The 27,241-nt window shown below is 37.6% G+C and overlaps 1 long non-coding RNA gene across 1 annotated transcript in view; it reads right to left on the bottom strand.

Moving 5' to 3' along the window:
- Window positions 1–3,424: 3,424 nt before the first annotated feature.
- Window positions 3,425–27,241, bottom strand: part of LOC113638632 — a 30,313-nt gene continuing 6,496 nt past the window's right edge. Inside the window, exon 3 of the long non-coding RNA XR_003439638.2 lies at window positions 3,425–4,167. This is a non-coding gene — a long non-coding RNA (uncharacterized LOC113638632). The remainder of the gene's footprint in view (window positions 4,168–27,241) is intronic.

Below are 27,241 nucleotides of genomic sequence, written 5' to 3'. Positions count from 1 at the left end.
ACCCTGAGAGATGGTGGGACCAGTCGATCAGTGCCGGTAACTCTGAGGGTGCGAGGTGCAGTGCGTGGAGGGATAAGGGCTTTGAGATAAGAGGGTGCTGGTCCATTTTTGGCTTTGTAAGCAAGCATTCGTGTTTTAAATCTGATGCATGCAGCTACCATTGGAGTGAGCGCAGCAGCAGGGTGGTATACAAGAACTTAGGCAGGTTGAAAACAAGTTGGGCAGCTGCATTTTGGATCATTTGCTGAGGTTGAATGGCATTCATAGGTAGACCTGCCAGCAGAAGTCTAGTCTTGAGATGACAAAAGACTGAATCTGAAGAACAAAAATGTGTGGACAAAAATGGCCAAATCCTTCTAATGTTATAGAAAAAGAACCAGAATGAGTGTGTCACATTAGCAACATGAGAGGAAAATTACAGTTGAATGTCTATGGTTACCCAAATGTTGCGAGCTGTGGCTTAAGGAAAAATCAGATCAGGGATATTACAAGATCATTGCCTGAGGATGGATCACCTGGGATTATCAGCTGTTCAGATTTGCTGGGATTGAGCTTCAAATGATGAGCCTTCATCTACGATGATATGTCTGCCAGACATGCGAGATCCGAACAGAAGCTGTGGTAGCTGAGGATACGTTGAGTATCATCAGCATGGCTGACTCTGTCAAATGCGCTGCTTTAAAGGCAGACTAGTTGGGATCTTGCTTAACCCTTGCTCTGCCTAAAGGTAGTTGGTACATGACTAGATGCTAGGGATCCATTGATGATTGTGGTGATGAAGGGCAGATGAACAGATAATTGATAATTGTTGAAAGATTTCACTTCAAAATTGATACCCACTCTCCTGAACACGAGGCCATGAAGTTAAAAAAAGGACACAAGAAGACCAAAAAGAACAGAAGATTTGAAATGAGCAAATAATTTTATTTTTTTTTTCCTTTCCCTCTCCTCTCAACCGACTCACCCTCAGAGATGGCCTAATTCTGCTCCCTTTTAGAGAAGCTCTTTAGTCTTGAGAAATATGATTAATCTGATTAGTCATTCAGACTGGCCTCCTCTTTTATGCTTACATTAACTGACACAAAGAGCCCACTACAGGTTAAAGTTTAAATGTGGATTACCAGATAAAGACAGTCCTGATTAGGTTACCGAGGACCGTAGCGAGAAATGACTAGATGACTACATGACTAGATGCTAGGGATCCATTGATGATTGTGGTGATGAAGGGCAGATGTTTTGTGACATGGTCTGGAGCATAGGGAGTGGATCCAATGGGCAGGTGGTAGGATTGAAAGACCGGATGAGTTGTAAAATTTCTTCTGCTATTACGGTTGAGAAATGCACAACAAAGGAGTAGGGGAATCCTGACTGTGAAATGTACTGTAGGTGCAGTTGGCACAGAAGTGAAGGTCCTACAGATTTTCTCAATCTTCTCATGGTAAAAAGACTCAAAGTCTTCTGCAGTCCAGGAGGATGAAGCAGGTGGAGCCGGGGAGTTGATTAGATATGAGAAGATGTTGTCTTGTGCAGAAGCTTCAAGCTTTTTCTTGTAGAAGGAAGTCTTGGCAAAAGTCACATCAAAAGATAACTTGGCCAGGAGTGTAAGAGTCTGTAAGAGTCAAGATCTGCGTCAAGTTCTTGCTTCCACTTTCTCCCTGATGATCTTTGAATGCTGCACAAGCCTTCTGAAAACCAAGGAGCAGAACAAGAAGTCTTCTTGGGTTTAGTGGACAGAGAGCAGAGAAAGAGTCAGGATCAGAAAGAGATGAAAGATTGCCAGAAGCTACAGAACAAGGGAAGACAGAGTAGAGGTTGTTTTGGGTAAGAGAGAAATGCTGATTAGGTAGGATAGGGAGAGTAATGGTGAAGGATACCATGTGATGATCAGAGATGTGAAGTGGTGTAGCAGTCATTTCTATAGTTGGGGAAGGACAGGTGAACATTTCAGGACATTTCCTCCCTTGCATTTGGGGAGGCAGTTGTTGAGCATCAGGGCGAATGAGCCCAGAAGAATCAGGAGGGAAGAAGATTGAAGCTTGTCAGAGGGGAGGTTGAAATTGCTAAGCACTGTCAGAGGGGTTCTGTTGGAAGGGAAAGCATTTTACACTTAATAGAGACTGAAACTACTCTTGATAATCAGCTGAGAGAACTACTAAGCAAACTAACACTATAGGATCAACAATGCTACACAATATAACAAAATTCAAAACTCTAGAACAAAGCAGGTTAAGCAGATAGTACACAAAATTCAGAATCCTTCCTTACCAGAAGAAAATATATTCAAATAAAGAGAGTTAAAGAACACTTATGTACTTTAACATAATTGTGTACTCCTCACCAACTTTATATATAAAATAGCAGCAAAGTGACAACAAAAAACACAGATTTCAATATGATTTTTCACCAAAAGTAATCAAGTTGGGAAAAAACCTACACTCTTGCGGTTTCTACAAACAGTAAGAGAACAACTGAACAGCCTAGTGTTACCGATACTCAAGAATCATCTAAATGTGTGACTAGACACATGTGCAGAACTTTTGGCAGTTGTGTGTTCTGGAGTAGTCAGCTTGTGTCATGCCAAGAAGAAAGGACATCAGCCATGATGTCAAGGAAGCAACTGTTGCTGTTTTTCAGTCATGGTTATAATGGCATCTACAAACAATTCAAATTGTTTACAAAAGGAAAGCTTTCATGGCAGCCACTGTTCCCAGGAGTGTGAATCCCAGCAAATTTAGTCTAACATTAAATGCTCAGATATTATCAGGCTTCTTTAAGCACATTAAAAGGTGGCTAGTTAGAAGCCCCGTCTCACCAAAAAGAATTTGGTAGCATGATTAGGTTTGCAAAACTGCATCTGAATAAATTTAAAAAAAAATCAAGAGCAATAACCTTTGATTCTATGAGACCAAGGTGGAGATATTTAGTGTCCATGGACAGCACTGTGTACAGCCCACAGGACCTAAAACTTGCAGTCATCGAGAGAAATGTGAGGCCATCTGTCCAGCAGCTTAAACTGGGATAAAAATGGGGTAGGCTATATAAGAGTTCAAAAATTCCAAACATGCAAATTAACATCTGAATGGCTAAAGAAGATAAAAATCCGAGTGCTAGAATGGCAAGTCCAAAGCCAGACCTTAATCACATTTCATTTCACCAATTTTTGCAGAATACTAGATGCTCTGCAAAAATAGATAGCATTATCAAACCTATGCACAGCATGCACTGGAAGACCAAAGCAAAGAACTATCATATGAACCATTAAAATCAAGGCAAGAGTAGCTGTGTCATAAAAAGTTGTTCCCAGTATAAATACAGCAGCTACAAAAAAATTCAGCTTTTCTTTTACAAATTCAAAGCCTTATTCAACAATGACCCTTAAATATGCCACCTCACACACGTTTGTGTGTGGGTGTGACTTACCTTCAGAAGACATCTCAGAGTTCCTCTCGATGTCTTGTTGCTCAAATCCTTTGCTTTTCAAACAGGGCTTGGTTGTTGCATTGCTGGCAGCAGCAGAAAACTCTGGCCAGTCATTCCCCAGCCAAAGAGGAACCAGAAGCCACAGCAGGAGTGCCCATTCTTGTGTGGTGCCATTGACATGGGTTTAGTGGGCATTGGTTGGTCAGCAAAATTCAGGTCCAGACAGTAAAACATGGGGCTGAGATGGGCAGTTTCTTGTCACTCTCCCCTGCTGATCTCAAGGGAGGCCAGGGTGCACACCAGAAATGCCACCATATATTTGGGTTGTAGGATAACAGCCTTATGCTCTCCAGAGAGCTCAAAATAACTTGTCCATACCAACCCTCTCAACTATTTCCCCAGGGCTAAGCCTAGCAAGAGGAAAACTCATTTCAAATGATGCACTCCCTGGGGATCAACTACATGCACCAGGTTTATTCATTTTAAGGTATATACACATGTAGCTGAACATGAACAGCAACAAGTCAGAAATAAGTAATATAAAGGGAAGAACAAAGAAAAGCACTAGCAACTGGACAGTTCATAAAGCACCTCCCTGATTGGCTGCCTGTTGGGTGTGTTTAGTTTGCCTTCCCTTGTTATGCTGATTCTGTTTTCTATGGTGCCATCCTTTCAGAATAGTGCCAGTCAGGTAAGGAGACATTTTCTGTTGTTTGTGGGTGGTAGGATGAGCACCACTGCTCCGTCCTGTTTGAAAAACGAGCAGAATACCTTACAGTTAGAATAAAATTGTTATACTCTATCAACAAATATCTTAGGATGAGACAGAGATTAGAGCATGTTATATCAAATATATTTGTTATATTTTATCCAATAAATAGGAAATTTTCTCTTACCTTGTACTTTGTGTGTGAGTACAGTATGTGTAAGAGAGTGAGAGATGGAGACTAACCACAGGCCTAGATCTCAATGATCAGTCCATCTGCTTATTTTGTGTCTGACAGACAAGTCCTCACAGACTTACTCAACAGTGTGCACACACAATTGCGTAGTTATGTACAAAAATGATACACTTGCACTTTTGAGGAGGACACTTACGTAAATTTGGCTGATGCTCAAAATGAGAGCAAGGGAAGAAATTGTGGGATTCTCATACAACATATAGAAACATAGCTCAACATAACATTAGTCACAGCTCATATTAGGACACAAGTCACTATTTGTGTTTGTAACATGTGGGTAAAATGTTTTGCCTGGTTGTGAGAGGTGTTGCTCCTTATGCAGATGGATGTGCAAATGTGTGATGGCTCTTCAGCCCGAAACCAATAACACTATGCATGAAGGATGCATGAACAGCAGGGGGGAGGGGATTGGCACATTAATTAAAGGATGGCATATGCCAGGCCTGTCAGGAATAGTTTGAGCACATTGCTAACGGGTGTGCCCCTGCTTTTTCTCTCTTTGGAGGAGAGGACACAGGACCAATGATATACAATAGCATAGCAGATAAGCAAGGCTTATGTGAAAATCAATGATTTTTGACATCATTTTCATCAGAAGTCTGAAAACGTCTATAGACATATCCCACTCAAATGAAACACATTACATAAGAACATTACATTAATGAAGTCACTCCAGATCAATTCTCCCATCAAGTTTGGGTTTAACTCATGGTATTGAACTATATAACTTGCCTGCTTCAACAAACACAGTCTTTGAGAACCAGGGAGGAATGACTGTACTAAAACTGCATAAATACACACCTAGAAAAGGTGAAAGAGAATTCTAAAGTCAATGGCTATGAAGTCTTTTTAGTAGGTTTACACCTGTGACAGATGCTGACTGAATGGATAATGTTTAGGATATAACAAACAGGTTCAAAGACATTTATTTTCCTGCTTTTTATGAATGTCCAACTTGAGGCAAGTAGTCTCATGGGGGAGCTTTGATGAGATTTTTAATGAGATTTCCCATCTGATCTTGTTGTGGTTATATTGTTTGCTGCCCTCACCCCTTTTTGTTTTCACTGGTCTAATTAAAAATTACTTTCAACCTAGAACAGGCCAGTAAAAACCCAAGGAACAATCATAATGCTGGTCATTTGAAGTGCCTTTGTACTGTATATTTTTTCATAAGACTTGGTAGGAAACTGCATGGAGTAATATAGATGTGTCACTTCCTTTTAAGTTACAAGAGGGTGCCATAGTCAGTCAAAAGGTATGAGCCAGTTCTGTGGTAGTAACTTTTGCTTATACTGTCAAAGCATGAGCACCTATTCCTCACCAAACAGCTGATTGCTTGGAATGCCCAGCATAACAATAAAATTCCTTTTTGCTGACCAAGAAGTAAGGTGAGGTGGACATGAGTGCTTAGTTATAAGTATTTATCATTATGCATCATGCATAGAGCATTAGACTATTACAGACAACAATCAACTGTGTAAAAAACATGAGGTTTTCCCATTTGAAGAAATTTCAGAATTAACTTAAGTAAATGGTATATAGTACAAACATGAGCTAAACACATATCCATGAAATAGTCTCTTAACTCTAACTCTTACTTGACCTAGGGTTGTTCAAAGGTAAAAAAAAATGCATCCAATTTTTTCCCTTCTTGCAAATAGCCCCAAGAGAACATTGTGTTAGGGGCCTCCTGGTGGCCTCTCGGGTGAGTGGTGAGAGGGAGAAGATAAGTGGAACGTGAAAAGAAGGGTGTGGGAAAGACAAATTTGCATATTTAGTTTTGTTTAGATAAAGCTATTAATGTTTATTTTGTTAGTCTGATTTTCATTATTGTATATTAACTTTTTTTAAGATAAAGCTATTGCTAGAGTCTGTTTTATTGGTTTGAGTTTCATTATTGTGCTTTTGTACTATTTTTGTATACTGTCTGGTGGTTCGCTGAAGGACTGAGTTTTGTGTTATGTATTGTTTTTTAGTAAATAAATTAATAAATAAATAATAGCCCCAAGAGGTTAGAAACAGCTTGGTGGAGTTTGGAAGATGACAGCAACAAACGAGCAAAGGAGTAGATGTATTCAACAAACCCTTTAATGTCCGTAAAGGTCATCCATTAATAACAGGGCAATGTGGGAGTGTTGCTCCACATGTCTGTCTCAAACCCAACAATGCATTAGGCCATGGCTCAGTGCTTGCCCCTTTGTCATTGCCGCTAATTAGTCAAAGTGCCTACAGAATTTATAAAGACTTCATTGTTTTCTCAGGTTCTAGCGGAATATTTGCAGGTGGATTTACTGTATGTGAAGCCAGGGTCACTAGCTGTTTGATACTGAATTAGAAAGGAATGGCGTGAAAAGTCTATGTTTAACATCTTCATAATCAAGTCTAATTTAGAAGCACAGCGTACAAACTGATATGACGCATATGATAAGAATTTACATAAGCTTAGGTCTTCAAGACTGAAAACTGATTTAATAATTTGATTAAATGTGGATATGATGATTTAATATGATGGCATTAAATAGATTAGAAAATTATTAAAACAATACTTCAGCTTTTAAAACAATAATGGTATTATTATTATTATTATTATTATTATTATTATTATTATTACAGTTATGTCAGAATAAGGTTTTTAAAAATTAGATCATTTCTATAAGTCATCAGTGTGTAAAATAGCTCAAGCTTCATTTAAATACACAGAAAAAACTGCACATATACACAAAATCACATAAAATATACATTTCTCCCTCAATCCTCTCCCATAAAAGAAGTAGGCCCTATTGTTTTATTTTTAATTCACTTGCTGTTTTCGCTCCAAATAGACTCTAATGTCTTCAGCGCTTCTAGCTGAGTCCATTTGTGGATACTGCCATATGTAGCAGTTGTAAAGAGGAAATCAGCCATGTGGTCATGATAAAAAATTCACTAGACAGTGTGACAAAATTGTGTGTTCAGCAGTGTTGAGGATGGGATAAAAGCAATAAGAACCTATGTCAGCAAAGAATGTAGAGGAATTGTGCAGCTGAATTCAAATAGTAATTTTGTCATCAGTGTTAGAAAGTGTCAGAAAGGACTCAATGACCCATAGCCATAACACTGGAGCTACGGCTTAAATGAAATAATGGTAGGTGATAATGTGTGTATGCATATGCATACACCAAAAGGAGGAAAAGTACACGAAATAGTTTATAACGGGGATCCAATCTTTATGAAAGGGGTATGGGTGCAGGTGGTGTGGTGTTTGGTTGGTCGGAATAAAAACATACACCTATGCCAGCCCTTTCTACAATATCTGTTGTTCTACTACTTTTCTACAATATATTTGTTTGCTATTACATTTTAATGTTCCAACATGTCAATGAAACTGTGCACAAAGTAAATCCATAAAGACACTGTTAGATCACAGCTAAAGGACCCAGTTATATCATGGGCTTGGGTTACTGTCTGTGTGGAGGTATTTTCCTTGCATTAGAAATGTTAGCATGGGTTTCTCTAAATTTCACCTAGGTCTGAATGAGCATGTAAAAAAGGATGCATTTCTTACAGCAGTTAAAATTCCATCTGCCCCAGACTATACTGGTGCAATTCTGTACTTGCACTATAGAAAGCGTCCTTAAGATTGCTATCATTAGGTTGCAGAAAACTATCAAACCCACTAAGAAAATCATCAGCTGCATTTTGTCATCACATGGCATGCATCATCAGGACAAATATCTGAGCAGGAAAGTAATCAATGACACCTCCTACCCTTCTAAAAACTCAGCCCAGAAACTATCATCAGGGAAAAGAGATTTGGTCCCAGATAACAATAAATCAACTGTCATTTTTCTGACATGTTGCTAATGTGATATGCTCATGTTGTTTTCTTCATTACAAGAACATGGATATACAGGCTGCTCATTTGCTTGCTCAGTGTACTGTCATTTTGTGGCTGGTCTACTGCAACTCTCTGCTAGCGGGCTTACCACTGAAAGCAAGTTGTCTTTTGCAGGTGAAACAATTGAACCTGAGCAACTTGTTTTCAACCTGCCTAAGTTCTCATGCACTACCCCCTGCTGCATTCCTCCCCTAGCTACCAATAGCTGCATGCATCAGATTCAAAGCACTGATGCTTTCCTACAAAGCCAAAAATGGCCCAGTGTCCTCTTACCTCAAAGTACCACAGTCCATCAGTGTTCATCATCTACTTGAACTGCTTGACTGGTTCCACCATCTCTCAGGATAAGAGGTAAATATATACGTCAAGACTCTTTCCTGTTCTGGTACCAACTTCCTTTAGATGTCTAAAAAGCTGAGTCACAAGCTGTCTAAAAACAATGGGTGAAAACTTCTTACTAAAACACTTAAACCAGCACTTATTTTTTCAAATTGTTTTATGTATTGTATTAGAAAAAAGAGGGCTAACCAAAACTTTTGTTCGCAATCAAATATGAAAATTATTTTTAGGAAAATGATATGGGAAATCATACAAAATGGACAAAGAGAGAGTGACAAAATCCGAAATATTAAAAACTTTAAGTCTACTAACCACTTCACTCCATTCAAACCCACTCATTATCTGCCCTTAAACTTTGAATTCTCTCCAAACCAATATTTCACCTCTAGGTACCATTGTTCCTCATTTATATATTATATACATGGATCCTGCATATCCAGCCATCCTATTTTTGTACTTTCTTAAAGAAAACAAGTACTACTGTTTGAATATGACTTAATATAATATATTCCAAATATTTTCATACCATCATGTGTTAAATTATATACATAAAAATAGCCATCATTTGCAGTTATTATTCTGAAAATACTGTACATCAATCACAGAGTTAAATCATTTCTTGGTGCAAGAATTTTAAGTTTTTCAAGACAGCTTTTCAACCTGCAACATCTCCAGCAGTGTCTCCTGCCACTGTGCCAGTCATTAACATAGCATAAAGTGGATGTTTCAGTTAGTCTGGGCTATTGTTGGGGTTTCCACTCAGAGATGTCTCTTTGGAACAGATCTGCGATGAGATCCTGGGGCACACGTTTGTCCAACAGAGAGTAATTAAGTTATAAGTCCCATTAAGTGACATTTAAAAAAAACGACAGGTGGTGAACCCACCAGCCACTCCACTGTTTCCACGTGCACTGATCAAGGTCTCCAAATAAAAAAATGGCATGGAACTTGTCAGGCTGTTAAAACAGACTGCACAATAGCAATAGCTGGAACCCTTGCATGATTTGTAAGTTTGTTCATAATGATGCGTGGTATTGGGATAAGTGGCTTAAAGCCCTGTTATCTGCAGTATGCAGAGTTCCCAAAGTGGTTCCCAAAAATACCACTTGGTTTTCCTCAATCAAATAACTTTCTAGACTCAAGCCTTATGGCATTGTATGGCTTCTCATTGCAATTCATTTTGATCAAAAGAAGGTGTGTCTCAGATTTATAAGGCAGCAGTGAGTGTGCCCAAGACAAAAAAAGATGGGTAAGGTAGTTCTAGGGAAGGTTTGTACCTAATTTTTTGGATTTTGCTAGCTCAATGCCCACTAAAAAGGGAACACAGTGTATCCAGTCCAGTGGACAGAACCATACAAACAGACTTTCTTGCAGGTAATTCATGATGGTTCTCACCTGTGTCTTATTACTGACAGTCTATATAATGTATCTTTTAGCTTTCAGTGACTCCTGTAACATAAGCAAGAGAGTAATGGAGCTTGCAAAACACACTTACTTTGTGCTTTTCTTTTTTTGTTTTTCATGCCATTCTGTGTAAAATCTAGAGACTGTGCACTCAGCATTTTGATTTGCTTTAAGGGTGAAAATGATCCATGATTTCCTATAGTAAATGAACATGTTCCTTTTTGGAATTAGGTGATACTGCATGATTTTTCAGAGGCATCAATGATTTGATGTAGCTATAAAGATTTTACTAGGCCAAAGAGTTTTGTTAACATATTTGTTTATGCTGAGCCATTCAATTTGATGCAGCCCTGTTTTACAAACATCCACCTTTGCACAGATGGCTCAGGAAGGTCATTATTTCTGGCAAAATTATGCTTACAACACTCTTGCAGGATTTCTTTTACAGTGAGACTAAAAGGAGAATCCAATTGTTTGTACATCTAGTCAAAGTTAATTTCATCACGCAGGTGTTGCAACAGAAAATGCATGTTCTTGTATTCTGAGAGATGGTGGGACCTATTGAGCAATGGTGAAGAATCAGAGGGACTATTATGCAGTGCAGGGTGAGATAAATCCTTTAGATCTATTTTTGGCTTTGTAGGCAGGAATCAGTATTAATACAGTGTGTTAATTTTGATGCAGGCAACTACAGATAGCCAGTAGAAGGAACAAAGTTGCTTTCTTGATCAGTTGCAAAGGTTGAATGGTGCTCAGGTGCAACCCTGCCAAGAGGTTGCTGGAGTCCAGTGTCAAAATGCCAATAGACTGAGTGGCCCCCAAAAAGTGAGGTGAGGGAACTGAAAAGGGCCGTGTACAGACCCTTGTGGTACACCAGTGGAAAGTCTGCATTTGGGCTGTAAACACATTCTGTTCATTCCAAGACCAGATATCACACAGCTGGTACATATTATGTTTTTTTTTTTTTTTACCTGTGACATTTAACATTGCTTTTGTAAAAAAAAGGTTGCTAAACTCCCCAGATTAATTAATAAAAAAATAAATAAAAAAATAAAAAAATAAAAAAAACCTGGCTGAAAATTATTTAAAAATTTTAACTTCACCTTTACTTCGATGATGGCAATTGTTCTTGTTCATCTTTATCTCTGTTTAAATGTGCAAACCCGTTTGGTTTAACTGTGCAAGTTCTTTAAATGCATTATTTTTCAAGTGCCCTTTGATTAGGCAGCCAAAATGTATTACCTAAATTCTTAGAAATTCCACCTTTTCCTTGTAAGCCTTTGGCTTAAATGGTCACAGAATTCCTATACATCAAGATTTTAAACACCACAAAAGGATCATATGTCTGCCTTTCAATGAAATCCAGCAAATCTTGAAACTCCATTAGCCTTTTACAATAATTTTGAATGTTTCACACACTTTTCACAAAATGTACTGTTATTCACTGATCACTTAACTTGTATGGTAGCTTGTATACAATGATATGTAAGTAGGTTGTTATTTCCTGTGTTGTAAAAAGTGAGTATCTTGCAAAGTACTGAAGAAATCTCCTTAAAAGGGAGCATATGGTAGACCATATGGTGGACCAATTCAATGCTTTGTACATGTAAGCTCCAGTTGTCTCTTAGCTTCTTTGTTTGCTCTTTTTGCATCCATATGAAGAACGCAACGGATTAGATTCCTGGGCTGTGTATTGTTCCAAGTAGTAGTACAACCTGTCCATTTTATTTCTGTTTTCTCTCTGTTCAAAAAAGGACTAAATTTAATGTGATTAATATAAAAAAAAACTCTTTGAGTGGGAGCAGAAGTTTTTGTTAGTCTTTTTTATTTTTTAAAACCAGGATTTCAGTTCTAATTCTGTCTCCTCAAAATATTAGTGAACAAGCAGAGTTATAGTATAGCTATCATCCACTTTCTAACTTCAGGTGATGTGCCATTACCTCACTTATTTCCACTCTACTCTGTTTTAAGGTTTTGTTTTAATGCAGGAGATCTGTATTGGGTAGATGTTATAGAGGGGTATTGATACAATTGATTTATTTCAGACTGGGTTTTTGACCTCAGTCTTTCTGAAAATGTAATCCTCAGCAGCAGTTTTACTCAATTCTGAAAGAAATGCAAGCATGGAAACTCAGTTCAGTACAGTTCAGTCCATTTGGAATACACATTATTCCAAAATAAAAAACTTTATCTCCCTGACATTTCAGAATGTCATGAAATTCTAAGATTATGATGCTCTTAAACAGTGTTTAATTTTTTGTTGCTCAAAATATGCGTCATAACTGCCGACTTGCAAAATCCGACACACAGAAGCAGACGCATTTTTGGTTGGCTGCAGCCGGCAAGTTAAAATTTTGATGTCATGAATACGAAGAGGACTCAATTAGACATTGAACATTTTTTTTAAAGTAACCTTCAACCCAGTCTTTTTTGTTAAGGTTAGTTCAAACTGTTCAAAATATGTTTGTTTGCCTGCATTGTTACTGGAGATGTTGCAGGTATGAGAATGAAACCATCCAGAGGCATGGATTTGTTTTATTTAACTTTTATTTTTATCTTCAGTTGAGGAGAAATAAAGTATTTATTGCAGTTTTATTTCATTTATTACAAGATGCTTAACATGTTTCCCAAAACAGTTTATACCCAAGTTTCACCCTTTATTCAGTGAATAATCTTATAAGAAGTGTTGCTGTAATCATGAAGACCATGGTGCACACACTGAATGTCTTTTCATCTATAGAATTCAATAGTGGAATGAGAGTAATTACTTATGATCTGTTGAATATCAAGTTTTTTTAGGGTTTCTAGCTTTCTAAGGAATTTTTTAAATTGCAGCTCCAGTTGGATTCTACTGTTGAACACCATCTAAGTTTTCTCAGCAGTAAATACCTGCCAACATGGCAAGGAAATTTGACAGAAACTATGCCAAACCAGATTGTGCATGTTCAGAATCAAGCCTGTTGAATAAACATTGGCAGGGCATTTACTTAACAAGATGCAATGAAAACACTCATACTGACTACTCTCCTAAAAGCCGGGCTGAGATTTTCAGCGTTCTCAATTCACCTTTTAAGGGAAAATTTCCACCCCTTCAAGGCTTAAACATCATTCTGAAAACCAGAAATTTCAACCAATTACAAAAATGTACTTATAGTATTTTAATTTTTTTTTACTGCATAAACTTTTAAAATTTATCTTTTACATATTTTATATTATTGTAAATGCTAAACATAATTCAGTTTCATTAAACTAAAATGTTCAATCTTTGCAAAAGGATTGCTTTTGTTTTACACCATTAATGTTCATTTAAAAAATAAAAAAGTGCAGCCTTACATGTACATGTGGTATGACTTTCTCTCACTTTCCAAATTAACACAAAGTTACACATTCACAAGTAGTCCATGATAATTTTTTTCATTTTTAATTTCAATTAAAACATTTTTAAATTTTAAAATGAATACTTTGTGTGGACACTAAATTGTATTCAAGTACAATACTGATATTTTCTAATTTGCAATTTTGACAATACATACAGTATATTAGAACTGGACTTAAGAATTATTTTTCTATTCTAGAGAATAGAAATGTACTATGCAATATGTGCAACAACTCACATGCTTCAGACATGGTGATTAACATTTTAGGTATGATGAATCACAGGAAATTAACCCCTTTATAATAAGGAAGCGTTTCAACCAGCAAAAGCTCACATGACCAGAATTTTTCTAACTAATATTTCAATTAGTTAGAAATATCACATACTACAGCAAGATTGAATCGTTTGCACTTTTGAGCAGAATGCAATATGCCTGGATTTATTTTTTTTGATGAGCAATCTTATTTATGCCTGCTATGGTAAAAGCTGCATTATTCTTTTTTATCGATAAATGATGCATTTCATAATGACTTATAAAGTATATTATAGCCAAAATTGTAAATGATTAGGGATACAGGTGCAAGGACATGGGGGGTAAATCTAGTGTAATCTTACATTTGTAATGAAAGACATTTTTGAACTTTTATGGCACTATAACTCCATAACAATAGAACAATAAAACCAATAATGGAAAAGACACCATGGAACAAAAGGGGGGCAAATGTTTTGAAACACCCAGACATGGGAACAACACAACGCCACTTTGTTTTGTTCCATTTACATACCTTACACCATGCCTTTTTAAAACCCTGAATAGTTTATTCAAATAAAGCGGGCCTTTTTAATGTCTGTCTTTGACGAGCATTCAGCAAAATGGTAGAATGGGAGATGGGCTGCTGCCAAATATTTCTGAAATGGCTTGTGCTGAGGCAATCTGAAGATTAAAAACCATCACTTGAATTACAATGACACATCAGAAAATAAAATTAATGCAGTATTTTCATTAAAAGGATTGGGTCCTGGAGTGTTTCACTTTCCATTAGGTGAAAGGGAGGATGGGGAAACAACACTAGTGAACAGTGATTAGTAGTGATGACATTTTAGGCAAATATGTAGCATTAAATCATTGCTCTGTGTCCTCTGAAAAGTTTAAAAATTATAAAAATGGTTAATAATTTTATTTAAAACAGTATTTGAATTGCCTATGCTTAATCATAAGGTAGGTTTTTCCCTTGTGTATGTATTATACATTATACTGTATATGCTACTCAATCTTTGGGGGCTGTAAAAAATGTTTAGATATGGTGTATGATATGGAGTTAAGATAATGACTTGTTTGATTAATTCATTGATTTGTATGCATTTGTTTGACTGCAATATAAAAATATTAAATATAACTCTGTTCTTTTGCTTGATAGCAAAGATGCTTTTGCATTACTGCTGCCTGTCTGATGGCCAGTCTTAAATACTGCAGGAGGAAGCGAGTCTTAATCACTTCTTACATTAACGAACATCTGGCAACAGATGTTTGGAGCCTGTGGACAAAAGAACTTGTAGTTTTCTTAACGTCATGATATGTTTTGCTTTCCAGTATGTGAGAATCACGTGAGTGTGTGTGTGTGTGTGTGTGTATTTTATATATAATATATATATATATATATATATATATATATATATATATATATATATATATATATATATATATATATATATACACACACACACACACACACACACATACTGTATATACTGTACAGTATATATATGCGCACGTGTGTGTGTGTGTGTTATTATTAAGAATTAATGTATATATTAATTCAAGTAATTAATTTGGCTGTTTGATACTTGGTCATTTCACTTATAGAATACAGACTGAACTAATTTCTGACTGACAGCCACGAGTTAATACACATACCAGTTCAAAGAAACACAAACACGCATTTACTTAAAATCATGTCATTCCTAATTTTGTAAGTAGTGTTTCTTTCTTTCGTCTGCATGCATGCATAAAGCCCTAATTAGTTATGTATACCAAATTCATATGAGGTTAATAAAGTACGACATATGGATCTTAAACATGCCATGCTTTCTTGAAGACTGTAAAATAAGAATATAATTAGCTCCTTCTCTACTGTATAGACATGTCTTACTTGTCATTATTCTTGAAGCTGGGCTTGATTAGTCATATGAAAGAAATTAATTTTCTCTCTCTCTCTCTCTCTCTCTCTCTAGCTCTTTCATTCTTCCTGTGGAAATGGGGTATTGTAGCTCGCTGGTTAAGGTGTTAGCCTATTATCAGAAGATTGTGAGCTCAAGCCACAGGTCAACCAAGCTGTCACCTCTGAGCAAGGCCTTTAAGCCTCAGTGGGTAAGGGTGTCTGACAAATGCTGTAAATCTTTCTATTTTTAATCAGATGGTAATCAGCTTTCCTGTGTCTTATAGATCTCAGTAGATCTCAATAATTGCAAAATCTTACAAATTATTAGAACGAACATATAAAAAAAACAACAGCAACAATCAATCCTGACATTCTATCCCTGGTTGGAGTCTCTTCGCCCCGTGGTCACCCTGCCAAGAATTGATTGGCATGGTCAGACAGTGTCTCATGGGATTGTTGTGGATGGACCTGCTCGGAGACTGTCATACCTTTTTTGAATGTTGTCAGTCAGCTGTATGGTCTGGTCTTAATCAACAATCAGGTCTGTGCGGAACTCAGAGTTTGCAATGACCCATTAGTTCATCAGGAGCTCTCATTTCCACTCTTATAAACTGTTGTAGAAAGGACATTATTTACATTAATTACTGTCCAGTGTCACCCAAATGAAGATGGGTTCCCTTCTGAGCCTGGTTCCTTAGGGTTTCTTCCTCATATCATCTCAGAGTTTTTCCTTACCCTGTCGCCTCCGGCTTGCTCATTAGGGATAGGGATAGATATATAATATTTTAAGTTCATAATTTTCATCTCTCTTCTTTTTCCATACTTCTGTAAAGCTGCTTTGAGACAATGGTAATTTTTAAACGCACTATACAAATAAATTTAATTTGAATGTGTGTTTGTGACTTACAAGATACTGCATCAATTATGAAAACAGGCATTAGAGAGTTAAGTGGGCTACATGATTTGTAAGGTTAATATCAGTATAACATCATTCAGAAGATAATTACTATAGCTGAATTGTTGCTGGAAATGTACATTGGACACAAGATACAGACAAATGATGACTAAACTGCAGGAATATAAATCTGTCCAGTTAGGAAGCAAAAGTAAATCAGTTTCACCTGTTTTTTGTAAATGAATGTGACAACAGGTGCACTGGAGAGGCAAAAGCAAGATAACCACAAAGAGGGAATAGTTTTGCAGGTGGTTGTCACAGACAGTTGATCTCTCCATATCCTTCCTGACTGAATTGTCTCTATTTTTGTGATTAGTGCTTGCCAACGGTACCTACAGTACAGGCATGTGGGGGCCCTACACCCTACTGACTGAGTTGCTGTTGTAAAATTCATACATATTGTATGGGCCTGTAATTAAAATTTTTAACTTTGAGTCTCAGTGTGATTTTGAATCCAGCCCTCAGTGGGTTGATTATTTTGGTGTTCACTGACCATTGTCACATTATTTTCTTTTCAACAAACTACACAATGTATATGAGTAAAGGTTTTCAACTTGAATATTTTGTTTCTTGAGATCCAAGTGTTACCTTAACTTTTTTAAGCAGTGTACATTATATATGTAAAATGCTATCCTGAAGATGGTTAAATGGTACACCTAGTGCAAATATGGAGAATTAATCTCTGACAGTATTTACAAATACTAGTCTAGACAAGTAATTAAAAAATAATTCAAGAAGAGCAGAAAATTGAAAACTATTTAACTGGGCCTAGTACTTTATTTGCATTATAGCGCCATCTACTGTAAGCAGTTACAATACAGTTGATCTAAGAGGCAAAAGTCTAATCATGATGCTTTCTATCAATTGTTACTTACAGTTGGGGATATTGATTCTTTTACTGGGCAAATCCAAATGAAAACCTATTCTAATTATTTTAAAATGATTGGCTAAACTAAATCTTACTAATAATGGCAGTTGCATCTGGGAAAATGCCTTTCTTTGATATTAATCACCCTTTTAATTTCATTTGTGCACATGAACTTGTAATGCTTTTTTGGTCGTAAAAATGGACCTTAGTTTGTGCTGAGAATCGTCTCAGTTTTCAGCCAAAAGAATAAATAAACTGGATACTACAATAAAAACCTGGAAAATAAATTTAATATAAAAAGTTATGGTAAATACAGTAAACAGTAAAGAAAAAATTTATTTTATAATATATATATCGCCCATACTACAAAAACAGCCTTCTTCCACCTTAGAAACATTGCCAAGCTGAGAAACATCCTGTCTGTCTCTGATGCTGAGAAGCTAGTTCATGCATTCATGACCTCTAGACTGGACTATTGTAATGTATTACTAGGTGGTTGTCCTGCATCTTTAATAAATAGGCTACAGTTAGTCCAAAATGCAGCTGCCAGAGTTCTCACTAAGACAAGAAAGTATGATCATATAACCCCAATTTTATCATCTCTATACTGGCTACCTGTTAAGTTTAGAATCGATTACAAACTGCTGCTACTTACGTACAAGGCCCTTAATGGTTTAGCTCCCATGTATCTAACTAGTCTTCTAACATGTTACAATCCTTCACGCTCTCTGAGATCACAAAACTCAGGACTTCTGGTAGTTATAGAATATCTAAGTCTACTAAAGGTGGTAGAGCGTTTTCTTATTTAGCTCCCAAACTTTGGAATAGTCTTCCTGATAGTGTTCGTGGCTCAGACACACTTTCCCAGTTCAAAAGCAGATTAAAAACTCACCTCTTTAGTCAGGCGTACACACACACATAATACATCCCATAAAATTATGCACCAATACTTTAGACTTGCAATGAAGATTTTGGACCTCCACTGAGATGAGGCTGACTCTATGAAATCCTGAGACATCTACAGATCTACCAGCTCCAGTTGGACTCTGATACCAAGAGGAGATCTGAACTCCACGTGATCTTTACACCAATTCAACACTTGTTTGACTGTATATTTGTAATCACACCCCCAGTGTCACCCATATGAGGATGGGTTCCCCTTTGAGTCTGGTTCCTCTCAAGGTTTCTTCCGTACCAATTTAAGTTTTTCCTTGCCACTGCTGCCTGAGTCACCACAGACTTGCTCATTGGGGATAAATAAATACATAAATACATACATACATACATACATACATACATATATATATATATCTTAATTTTTTACTATATTAATTCTTTTTTCTCCTTATGTTTAACTTCTGTTCTATGTTTATCTTCTGTAAAGCTGCTTTGTAAAGCGCTATACAAATAAACTTGAATTGAATTTATATATATATATATATATATATATATATATATATATATATATATATATATATATATATATATTACACACACAAATTGATTTTATATATATGTAATATATATATATGTATATGTATAATATGTAATATATATGTGTAATATATATATATATATATATATATATATATATATATATATATATATATATATAAAAATTCAATTCAACACTTGTATAATATATATATTATACACACACAAATTGATTTTTAAATATATGTAATATATATGTGTAATATATATATATAACACACACACACACACACACACACACACACACACACACACACACACACACACACACACACACACATTACTGTCTGTTATAATGTCGGTTATAATGTCCTTTGTACAGCCATGAAGGGTTTCTGACCACTCACTATGGATGGAAAGCTTAGTTAAGAGTTATTTCAAAATGCCTCTGAGGCCATCTAGTGGCTGATTTTTAATCATTAAGGTACATTTTAATAAAATTGCAAAAAGTAAAAGACAACTGCCTTTTATTTATTATATTTTGCCTTTTTAATCTGATTAAATAAATAAAAATAATAACACTATAACACAATATTTCATAATTTAAACTCTCACACTTTAAAATAGGGATTAGGGATTTTGCATAAAACTGTATGGTGGAAGAAAAAGCACACCAGGCAGGGACTCTGGCAAGACTAGCTATGACAGCATAATTAAAAGACAGACAGACATGAGGGCTTTCTGGGGTAAAAATCATCCAACCACTCCACAGTCAACAAACCCGAGTGAACATGCGAGACAGGTAAGGCAACAGCATCTAAACACTCTATGCCCATGAACCCTCCAGATCGGTTCATTTACATAAGCAAAAATATTCACAAAAAGCTTGACTTAACAAATGTGTTTACAGTAAGGCCAAACACTGAGACTGTGTTTATGTCCCGAAAACTAATTGGAAGGTTGTTCCATAACTGCAGGGCTTTGTAAGAAAGTGCTGTACCCTACTGTAGGTACTAATACTTGAGGTACTACCAAAAATCCTGCACCTTTAAATCAAAGTAGTTTTTTTTTTTTTTTTTTTTACAAAAAGTTTTTAAAAACATTTTTAAAAGGTCATTCGGGTACTGTAGCATAAGACATTCAGTGAAGGCAGCATTGTTCACTCTTAACAGTACCATTACAAGTGTGTTCACGTGTGTTTACATAACTATGGTAGTACTTTGCATAAAAGTGTACGGTACTGACTATGATCAACAATATTTGTAACAATGGACTCAATGAAGAAGATGAATAAAGGAAGGTGCAAAGAAGACGACGACCATTAAGTTATGAATATTTTTGGGAGTGTGGTACAGATCATCCAACTTTACATTATTTCATATTGAAAATTTACTTTGTAAACCATGGGAGCTCAGGAGTGGCATGTATGGAGAGAGAGTGAGCGAGAGAACGAGAGTGAGAGAGAGAAAATTGTTAGGTATGATTGTAATCAGGTGATGGACAATGTAAATTAAGTGCAGACAGTGACACTGGAAATAGTGATGTGACATACGGAATATGGTCTCTGCGTTTAACTCATCCAAAGTGCGTGCACACACACACACACACACACACACACACACACACACACACACACACACACACACACACACACACACACACACACACACACACCCCGTGAACACACACCCAGAGCAGTGAGCAGCCATTTATGCTGTGGCGCCCGTTGAGCAGTTGGGGGGGTTCAGTGCCTTGCTCAAGGGCACCTCAGTTTTGGCCGGCCTGAGACTCGAACGCTCAACCTTAGGGTTAGGAGTCAGACTCTCTAACCATTAAGCCATGACTTCACCCATGCTTGAAATACTAGCTATGACAGCATACCTAAAAGGCTAGAGCTAGAAGGTGACAGACATGAGGGCTTCCTGGGATGTAAAGCATCCCCACCACTCCACAGTCAGCAAACCTACAGTAAGCGACTTGCGAGGGTGGTAAGCTGACAGCATCCAGACATCCCGGTTCATCAAACAATCTATGCCCATGAACCCTCTAGATCTACTCCTTTACCTAAGAAAAGCTATTTATAAAAGGATTGACTAAACAGATGTGTTTTTAGCCTGGACTTAAATACTGAGACTGTGTCTGAGTCCCAAACACTAATTGGAAGTCTGTTCCATAACTGTGGGGCTCTGTGAGAAAAAGCTCTGCCTGCTGAAGCCTTTTGTACTTGAGGTACTACTGTACCAAATAGCCTGCACCTTTTGATCGAAGTAGGCGTGACGGATCATAAAAAAAGACAAAAGATCACTCAGGTACTGTGGCACGTGACCATTAAGTGCTTTATAGGTTAATAATAGTATTTTATAATCAATGTGAAACTTTACTGGAAGCCAATGCAATGAGAATAAGATAGGGGTAATATGTTCATGGGATGTGGTAGCTCAGTGGCTAAGGTGTTGAGCTACTGATAGGAAGGCCCTTAACCCTCAGTTGCTCAGTTGTAAGTCACTCTGGATAAGGGTGTCTGCTAAATGCCGTAAATGTAAATGTTTATATCTTCTGGTTCTAGTTAGGACTAACTGGAGCTTGTTTATGCTCCTACTCCAACATCCAGACAGTAAAGCATTACAATAATCCAACCTAAAGGTAACAAACACATGAACTAGTGTTTCTGCATCATGTAATGACATCATATTTCTTATCTTAGCAATATTTCTAAGATGAAAGGAGCTTACCTTGTGATATTATATATGTGAGCTTCAAATAAGAGACCGGTCTCAATAAAAGGGGCACTGCAATCTGTCACACAACCTATAATACTCCGATTTCCTGTAATCTAATGATTATTGATTCAAAGCTCTTTCACAAGTTAGCTATAGATGAGAGCTACATCATTTGATATCCTCAAGAAAAAACAAACAAACAAAAACAAAACAAAGGATACCTTCTGTGATCTGTGAAAATCATCGAGAAGCTGGCTGAAATTATGTAAGAGCCTGCCTTTGGGGACATATAATCTTATATAATTTGTATTATATTAATCTTTATATTAACCTTTTGTTTTATGTTTATGTTCTGTAAAGCTGCTTTGAGACAATGTTAATTTTTAAAAGTGCTATAAATAAATTTGAATTTGAACTAGATTTGTAAAGTTTGTTATGACAAACTTTGGGCCTTTTTACACCTGGTCACTTCATGTGTTTTCTCTGATCCGATAGCTATCTGATTTGTTAAAACTGTTCCATTTACATTAGGCCACATAAATGTGTCTTGGCAAATCGGATATCAATCTGATCTTTCTACTCCCGCCCAATATGCAAATATATTTTACTCATTTCCGGGGTAATTGAAATTGAACACGCTTTGGTGTGTGAAGTTGCTACGAAAAACAGTATTTACTGTTTGCTGCATTTTCGCTGGCGACAGCAGTGCATTTTAAGACCCAACGAGACACCTGGGTGAAAGATCGGAGCCAGCACTGGTGGGAAAACATGTTTGTTTCTGGCGCGATGCACGACTCGCTTCCGTTTGGGAGGAGTATAGCGCTGACATATGTGGCTTGAACAACCACATTCATTTACACCTGTCCAGTTTCATCTGAAATGTGTCCCAGACCACCTCCTGAAGTGGCTTGAGCGATCGGATTTATATCCGTCTCGAAACCGTTTCAGAGGGCATTTACACCTAGTCTTTTTATGATCGGATAGCTATCGGATCACAGAAAACGCATGAAGTGATCAGGTGTAAAAACCCCCTTTGATGTTGGCTTTGACAAAGCAAGTATTCGCAAAGTTCGGTGTTTTTTGGAGGCGAGTGGGCATAAGGATCAGTGTTACATTTGGAGGCAAGTGGACAGAAAGCTAGGGTGCCAAAACATTTGGAGGCAAGTGGAGACGAGCATGTGACGTCATCTGAATACTCTTGAGGAAGTTCCCCACATTGGGCTGAGTGTTTTGATATGTCACATATCCATGTTGTGCTAATTATTGATTTTCATGTGACATCACGTGACGTCCCATGACGTCATCAGAATACCCGTGAGGAAGTTCCCCTCATTGTTCTGAGTGTTTTGATATGTCACATGTCAATGTTGTCAAAAGTTTTTTGATTTCGCATAATTGGGGATAATTTTGCATAAAACCTCCAAAGTTTATAATGGGAGTCTATGGGGGAAAAACGCCAATTTGAGACCCGGTACCGGAAGTACTGGTACTCGGATCGCTTAGAAAATTAATAGAAACAAACTTCAGACCAGGGTCTACAACATCTCAGAATTTGGTGCATGTGGCTCAAAAGCCCCAGGAGGAGTTACTCTTGATAAATTTTTGTAGGAAAACAGCCAACATAATAAGGCTCAGTACCCCAGGCAGTTTTACTCATCTTATTCCAAACTACAGGCAGAAACCTATTAAATCTATTAAGCCTATGGTCAAAACAGTAAAGAGATGGGAAAAATTATGCAAAGAAGTACCGGTAACTAAAATGCTGCTTTGACTGCACTTAATAGAGGGCTTTTGAAACTACAACTAGCAATCAGGATGAACTGACTGACACGGTGACATCTTACATAAGTTTTTGTGAAGATGTATGTGTGCCAACCAAAAACCTTCCGTACATACTGTCTTGGTTCACATTCAGATTGAAAAAACCTCGCTAGGCCAAGGAGAATGCCTACAGAAGTGAAGTAAGAGCCCTGTATAAGATGGCCAAGAACATACTGACAAAGGAGTTCAGAATGGCTAAAAGGAGCTACTCTAATCTGCATCATTGTGGAGAGAGTTGCAAGACATAACAAATTACAGAAGACCACCCTTACCCACAGAGGCAAACAAAGACTTCAACATCTTATTCTTTTCAAATCTGCAGAAGATCTTCACAGCTCTCACCCACCCACCCCCAGTGATTGCCCCATCACACCTCTAAACATAACACAACCTCATAACACCATAACAATTCACCCAACACTCAAGTTGTACTTACAATTTGCGAAAAGGATGTGAAATGGGAGTCCAACATAAACTCCATCCTCCAGCAGAGGATACACTTTCTGTGCCAGTTGAAACTGTTGGTGCAGTTCTAAACTGCAGTCAATGAAACCATCCTGTGCACCTCATCACCATCTGGTGTGGAGCAGCCAGGTAAAGACTGCAGCAAACAGTTAAAACAGCAGATACATGACTTGTATAAGATCTATAAGATCCAGGAAATGGGAAAAAAAATCACTACAGACCCCTCAGAACCTGGACACAACTTTTTCCAACTTCTGCCATTTGACAGGCACTATAGACGATTGTACACCAAGACTGCCAGGCATAGGAACACTTTCTTTCTGTAGGTAATCGCTCTCAAACAGCTGACCTTGATTATATGCAATTTGGTGTTTAAAAGCACCAACAGGCTCTTTACAAACTATTTACTCCACATTACACCTACACTATTGCTGCTTTTTGTACTGAATATTTTTGTTATTGGGCTGCAATGTCATGAATCACACCTCCAAATCATGCCTACCAAAATATGATTTGCAGGGATGATTTGTGGTTCAGCACCAGTCAGACCAGGTGCACATAGATGCCCCTTTTCCACCGAGGCAGTTTGAGTGCTAGTTCGGAGCCAGAGCCTAATTTAGAACCAGTTCTTCCTGTTTCGACAGCCAAAGCACCGGCTCTGAACCAGGAAAAGTGGTTCTTAAGTCCAATATAATCACTTATTAGCACACATGATAGTAGGTAGCTACATGCTAAGGCTAACTTTTTTGTATTAATGATAAAATAACGTTATGTACTTTCTCGATTACAACCTCTGTTTATACAGATTACTTTGGAGCTGCACGTACACATTTTATTCACCGCGTTTGGATGTTAATGTAGGTTCACAAAGCTATGAGCATTAACAGTAAAGCAACATCCGCCATTGTTGATGTGTTTGCGTTTGCCGCCGCTGCGCTAAAGTTGCTGGGACACGTGACACGTATACAGTGACATCAGACTCGGCCCTGTGATGGCTCTCTAGCCGGTGGAAAGGCAAACCGGTTCTTAGAAGGTTCGCCAGTGGAACCAACTTTGAACCAGCACCAGTGCTAGCTCTGAACCAGCACCCGGTTCTTTCCGGTGGAAAAGAGGCAAGAAAGGGTTGGGACAGCTATAAGGAGACATGGAGTTCTGAGTTCCTAGTCTGATCGTCACTTCTTATGGAGCTACTTCATCAAGCCTGACATTCTTCCCCTGGTTGGAGTCTCGTTGCCCTGTGGTCACCCTGCCAGGGATTTATAGACATGATCAAACAGTTACTCATTGGATAGTAGTGGATGGGGCAAGACGGAGACTGTCATACCTTCTTTGAACCAATGTTGCGTCAGTCAGCTGTATGGTCTTTGACAGGAAGGTATTAGTGTTCGTTCCATTGTGAACTCAGAGTTTGCGCTGACCCATTAGATCCTTACGAGCTCTCCGTTGCACTATCATAAACTGTAAAAATGACATTATTAACATTTACATTATTAACTGTCCAGTGTCACCCAAATGAGGATGGGTTCCCTTCTGAGCCTGGTTCCTCTCAAGGCTTCAGTGACAGTACCCCTCACTACCTCTACAGCAACCTTCACCTCACATTTTGAAACTATTAATAAGACCACTTGGGTGCCATCATGTTGCTAAGAAGAAATATGCCTTTGATCCCCCACTGACACCCATACACAGCCTGAACATCCTCCTCATATAACTACCACCAGGGGGCTGAAAGGACAGTGTCACTTCAGCACCCTAGTTGTGGAGAACAGAAGAATATGGGTGCAAGGTGGGTTCAACAGCCCTCTGACAACTATGAGAACAAAGTTTATTAGGTCCTGCCTCATCACTGCTTAGCCTTGCCTAGAAGTCAGGGCCACAGAGCTTACTGTCAAATACTGTGTATACACCATGTTTCAAATTATTATGCACATGCAGCTTTGGTTTGTTTTTCCTAAACAGTTAATATGATTAATTTTTTTTTAATCCTCAACAATAATATTATAATGTGGACGATGGTACAAGCAAAACTACTGCTGAACTTTTTTAATGCTTTGAAAAGAACAATTCTAAATTATTACCACAATGCAATTTGAACACATTCAATATGCCATAATAAGTTGCCATTTTCTAAAAAATACATTTAAATAAATAACATTTAAATCTTACATATAGATCAAGTAACATTAATATACGAGGCTTTCTTTGGCATCACTTTCTTTGGCATATTATTTGAGTATATCCATGAGTCAATGTTGTTTTTTTCCAGCATCAGATAGTACATTATCCTGCATAAAATAATTGTATTCCAGAAGGTACAATTTTCTTTTTATACCAAGGCAAGAAAGAGTTAGTCAGTTAGTCACAAAATTAAAAATTAATAATTATTAATTTAATAGTATTTAAACATGCCTTTTTAACTCACTACAACGCTAAATCAATGAGAACCCTGAACTTGTTTCCTTGCAAGGAGACGGTTCCATCTGGGGTAATAGGAGACAATGACACCCGAAGTGTGTTGCTTATGTCCAGTTTATTCCGTTGTTTTGTTTTGGTTGCTGTCACTGCAGAAAACCCCGCTTCACACAGATAGCATGTCGGAAATGGCAATAGGGATTTAAGTGCTGTGGTGGGAATCTCAGGGTATTACGCCATGACTTTAATCCAGAACACCGGCAGAGTTTCTAACTTTCTAACGACGTCTGTTTCGTACTAATTTTTTGCTAATTTGTGGGTTAAATTTGAGCAAACACAATATACACGTACACCAAGCACTGTTCAACATGAGAAAGTACCGGTGAACAGAGAGAAGAGCGATACACACCTTCTCTCCACCAAAGCTACAACGCCACTGCCGCTTGCAGCCGCTCAGCTCCAGACGTCACCTAAACCCGGCCCGATGTCATGATATTTTGCGCATGCGCGGTATTGGTGCGGCTTTAGGTGACGTCTCTCAGCTCCCGGTTAACCTCTCGTCCATGGAAAGTCGCACAAACCCGAGAGAAATACACCACAGTAAATAAAACGTTTTTTTTTTTTTTTTTTAAAAAAAAAGAAGTAATTTAATGTTCCTTGGGCGGCCCGGTACCATTTGGTCCACGGACCGGTATCGGTCCGCGGCCCGGTGTTGGGGACCACTGCCCTAAAAGACCTACTGTACCACTTCCCAATATTCTTTCCGAAAATCACTCCACCACCTTGTTCTTGACGTTGCAATTCACCAACCATCCAACTCCATCTGGACCAAACAGTGTAGCAAGACATTCATCAGTGAATAAAACTGCTTGGAAATAAGTCTTTATACAGTCTTTATCCAAATCAGGCCTCTGGAGGATCTTACATTGAAGGGTTCTTTAAACTCCAGAAACACCATGAGCTTTGAATATCTGTTTGCTGCAACAGTGGCTTTTTTTATAGCTGCATTTTTCATACTTTTAATTTGCC

The sequence above is a fragment of the Tachysurus fulvidraco genome, chromosome 21, assembly GCF_022655615.1.
Source record: "Tachysurus fulvidraco isolate hzauxx_2018 chromosome 21, HZAU_PFXX_2.0, whole genome shotgun sequence".
In the NCBI taxonomy this organism is placed as follows: Eukaryota; Metazoa; Chordata; class Actinopteri; order Siluriformes; family Bagridae; genus Tachysurus; species Tachysurus fulvidraco.
Note: the sequence above shows the minus strand (reverse complement) of the source record. Positions and strands in the feature narration are given on the sequence as shown.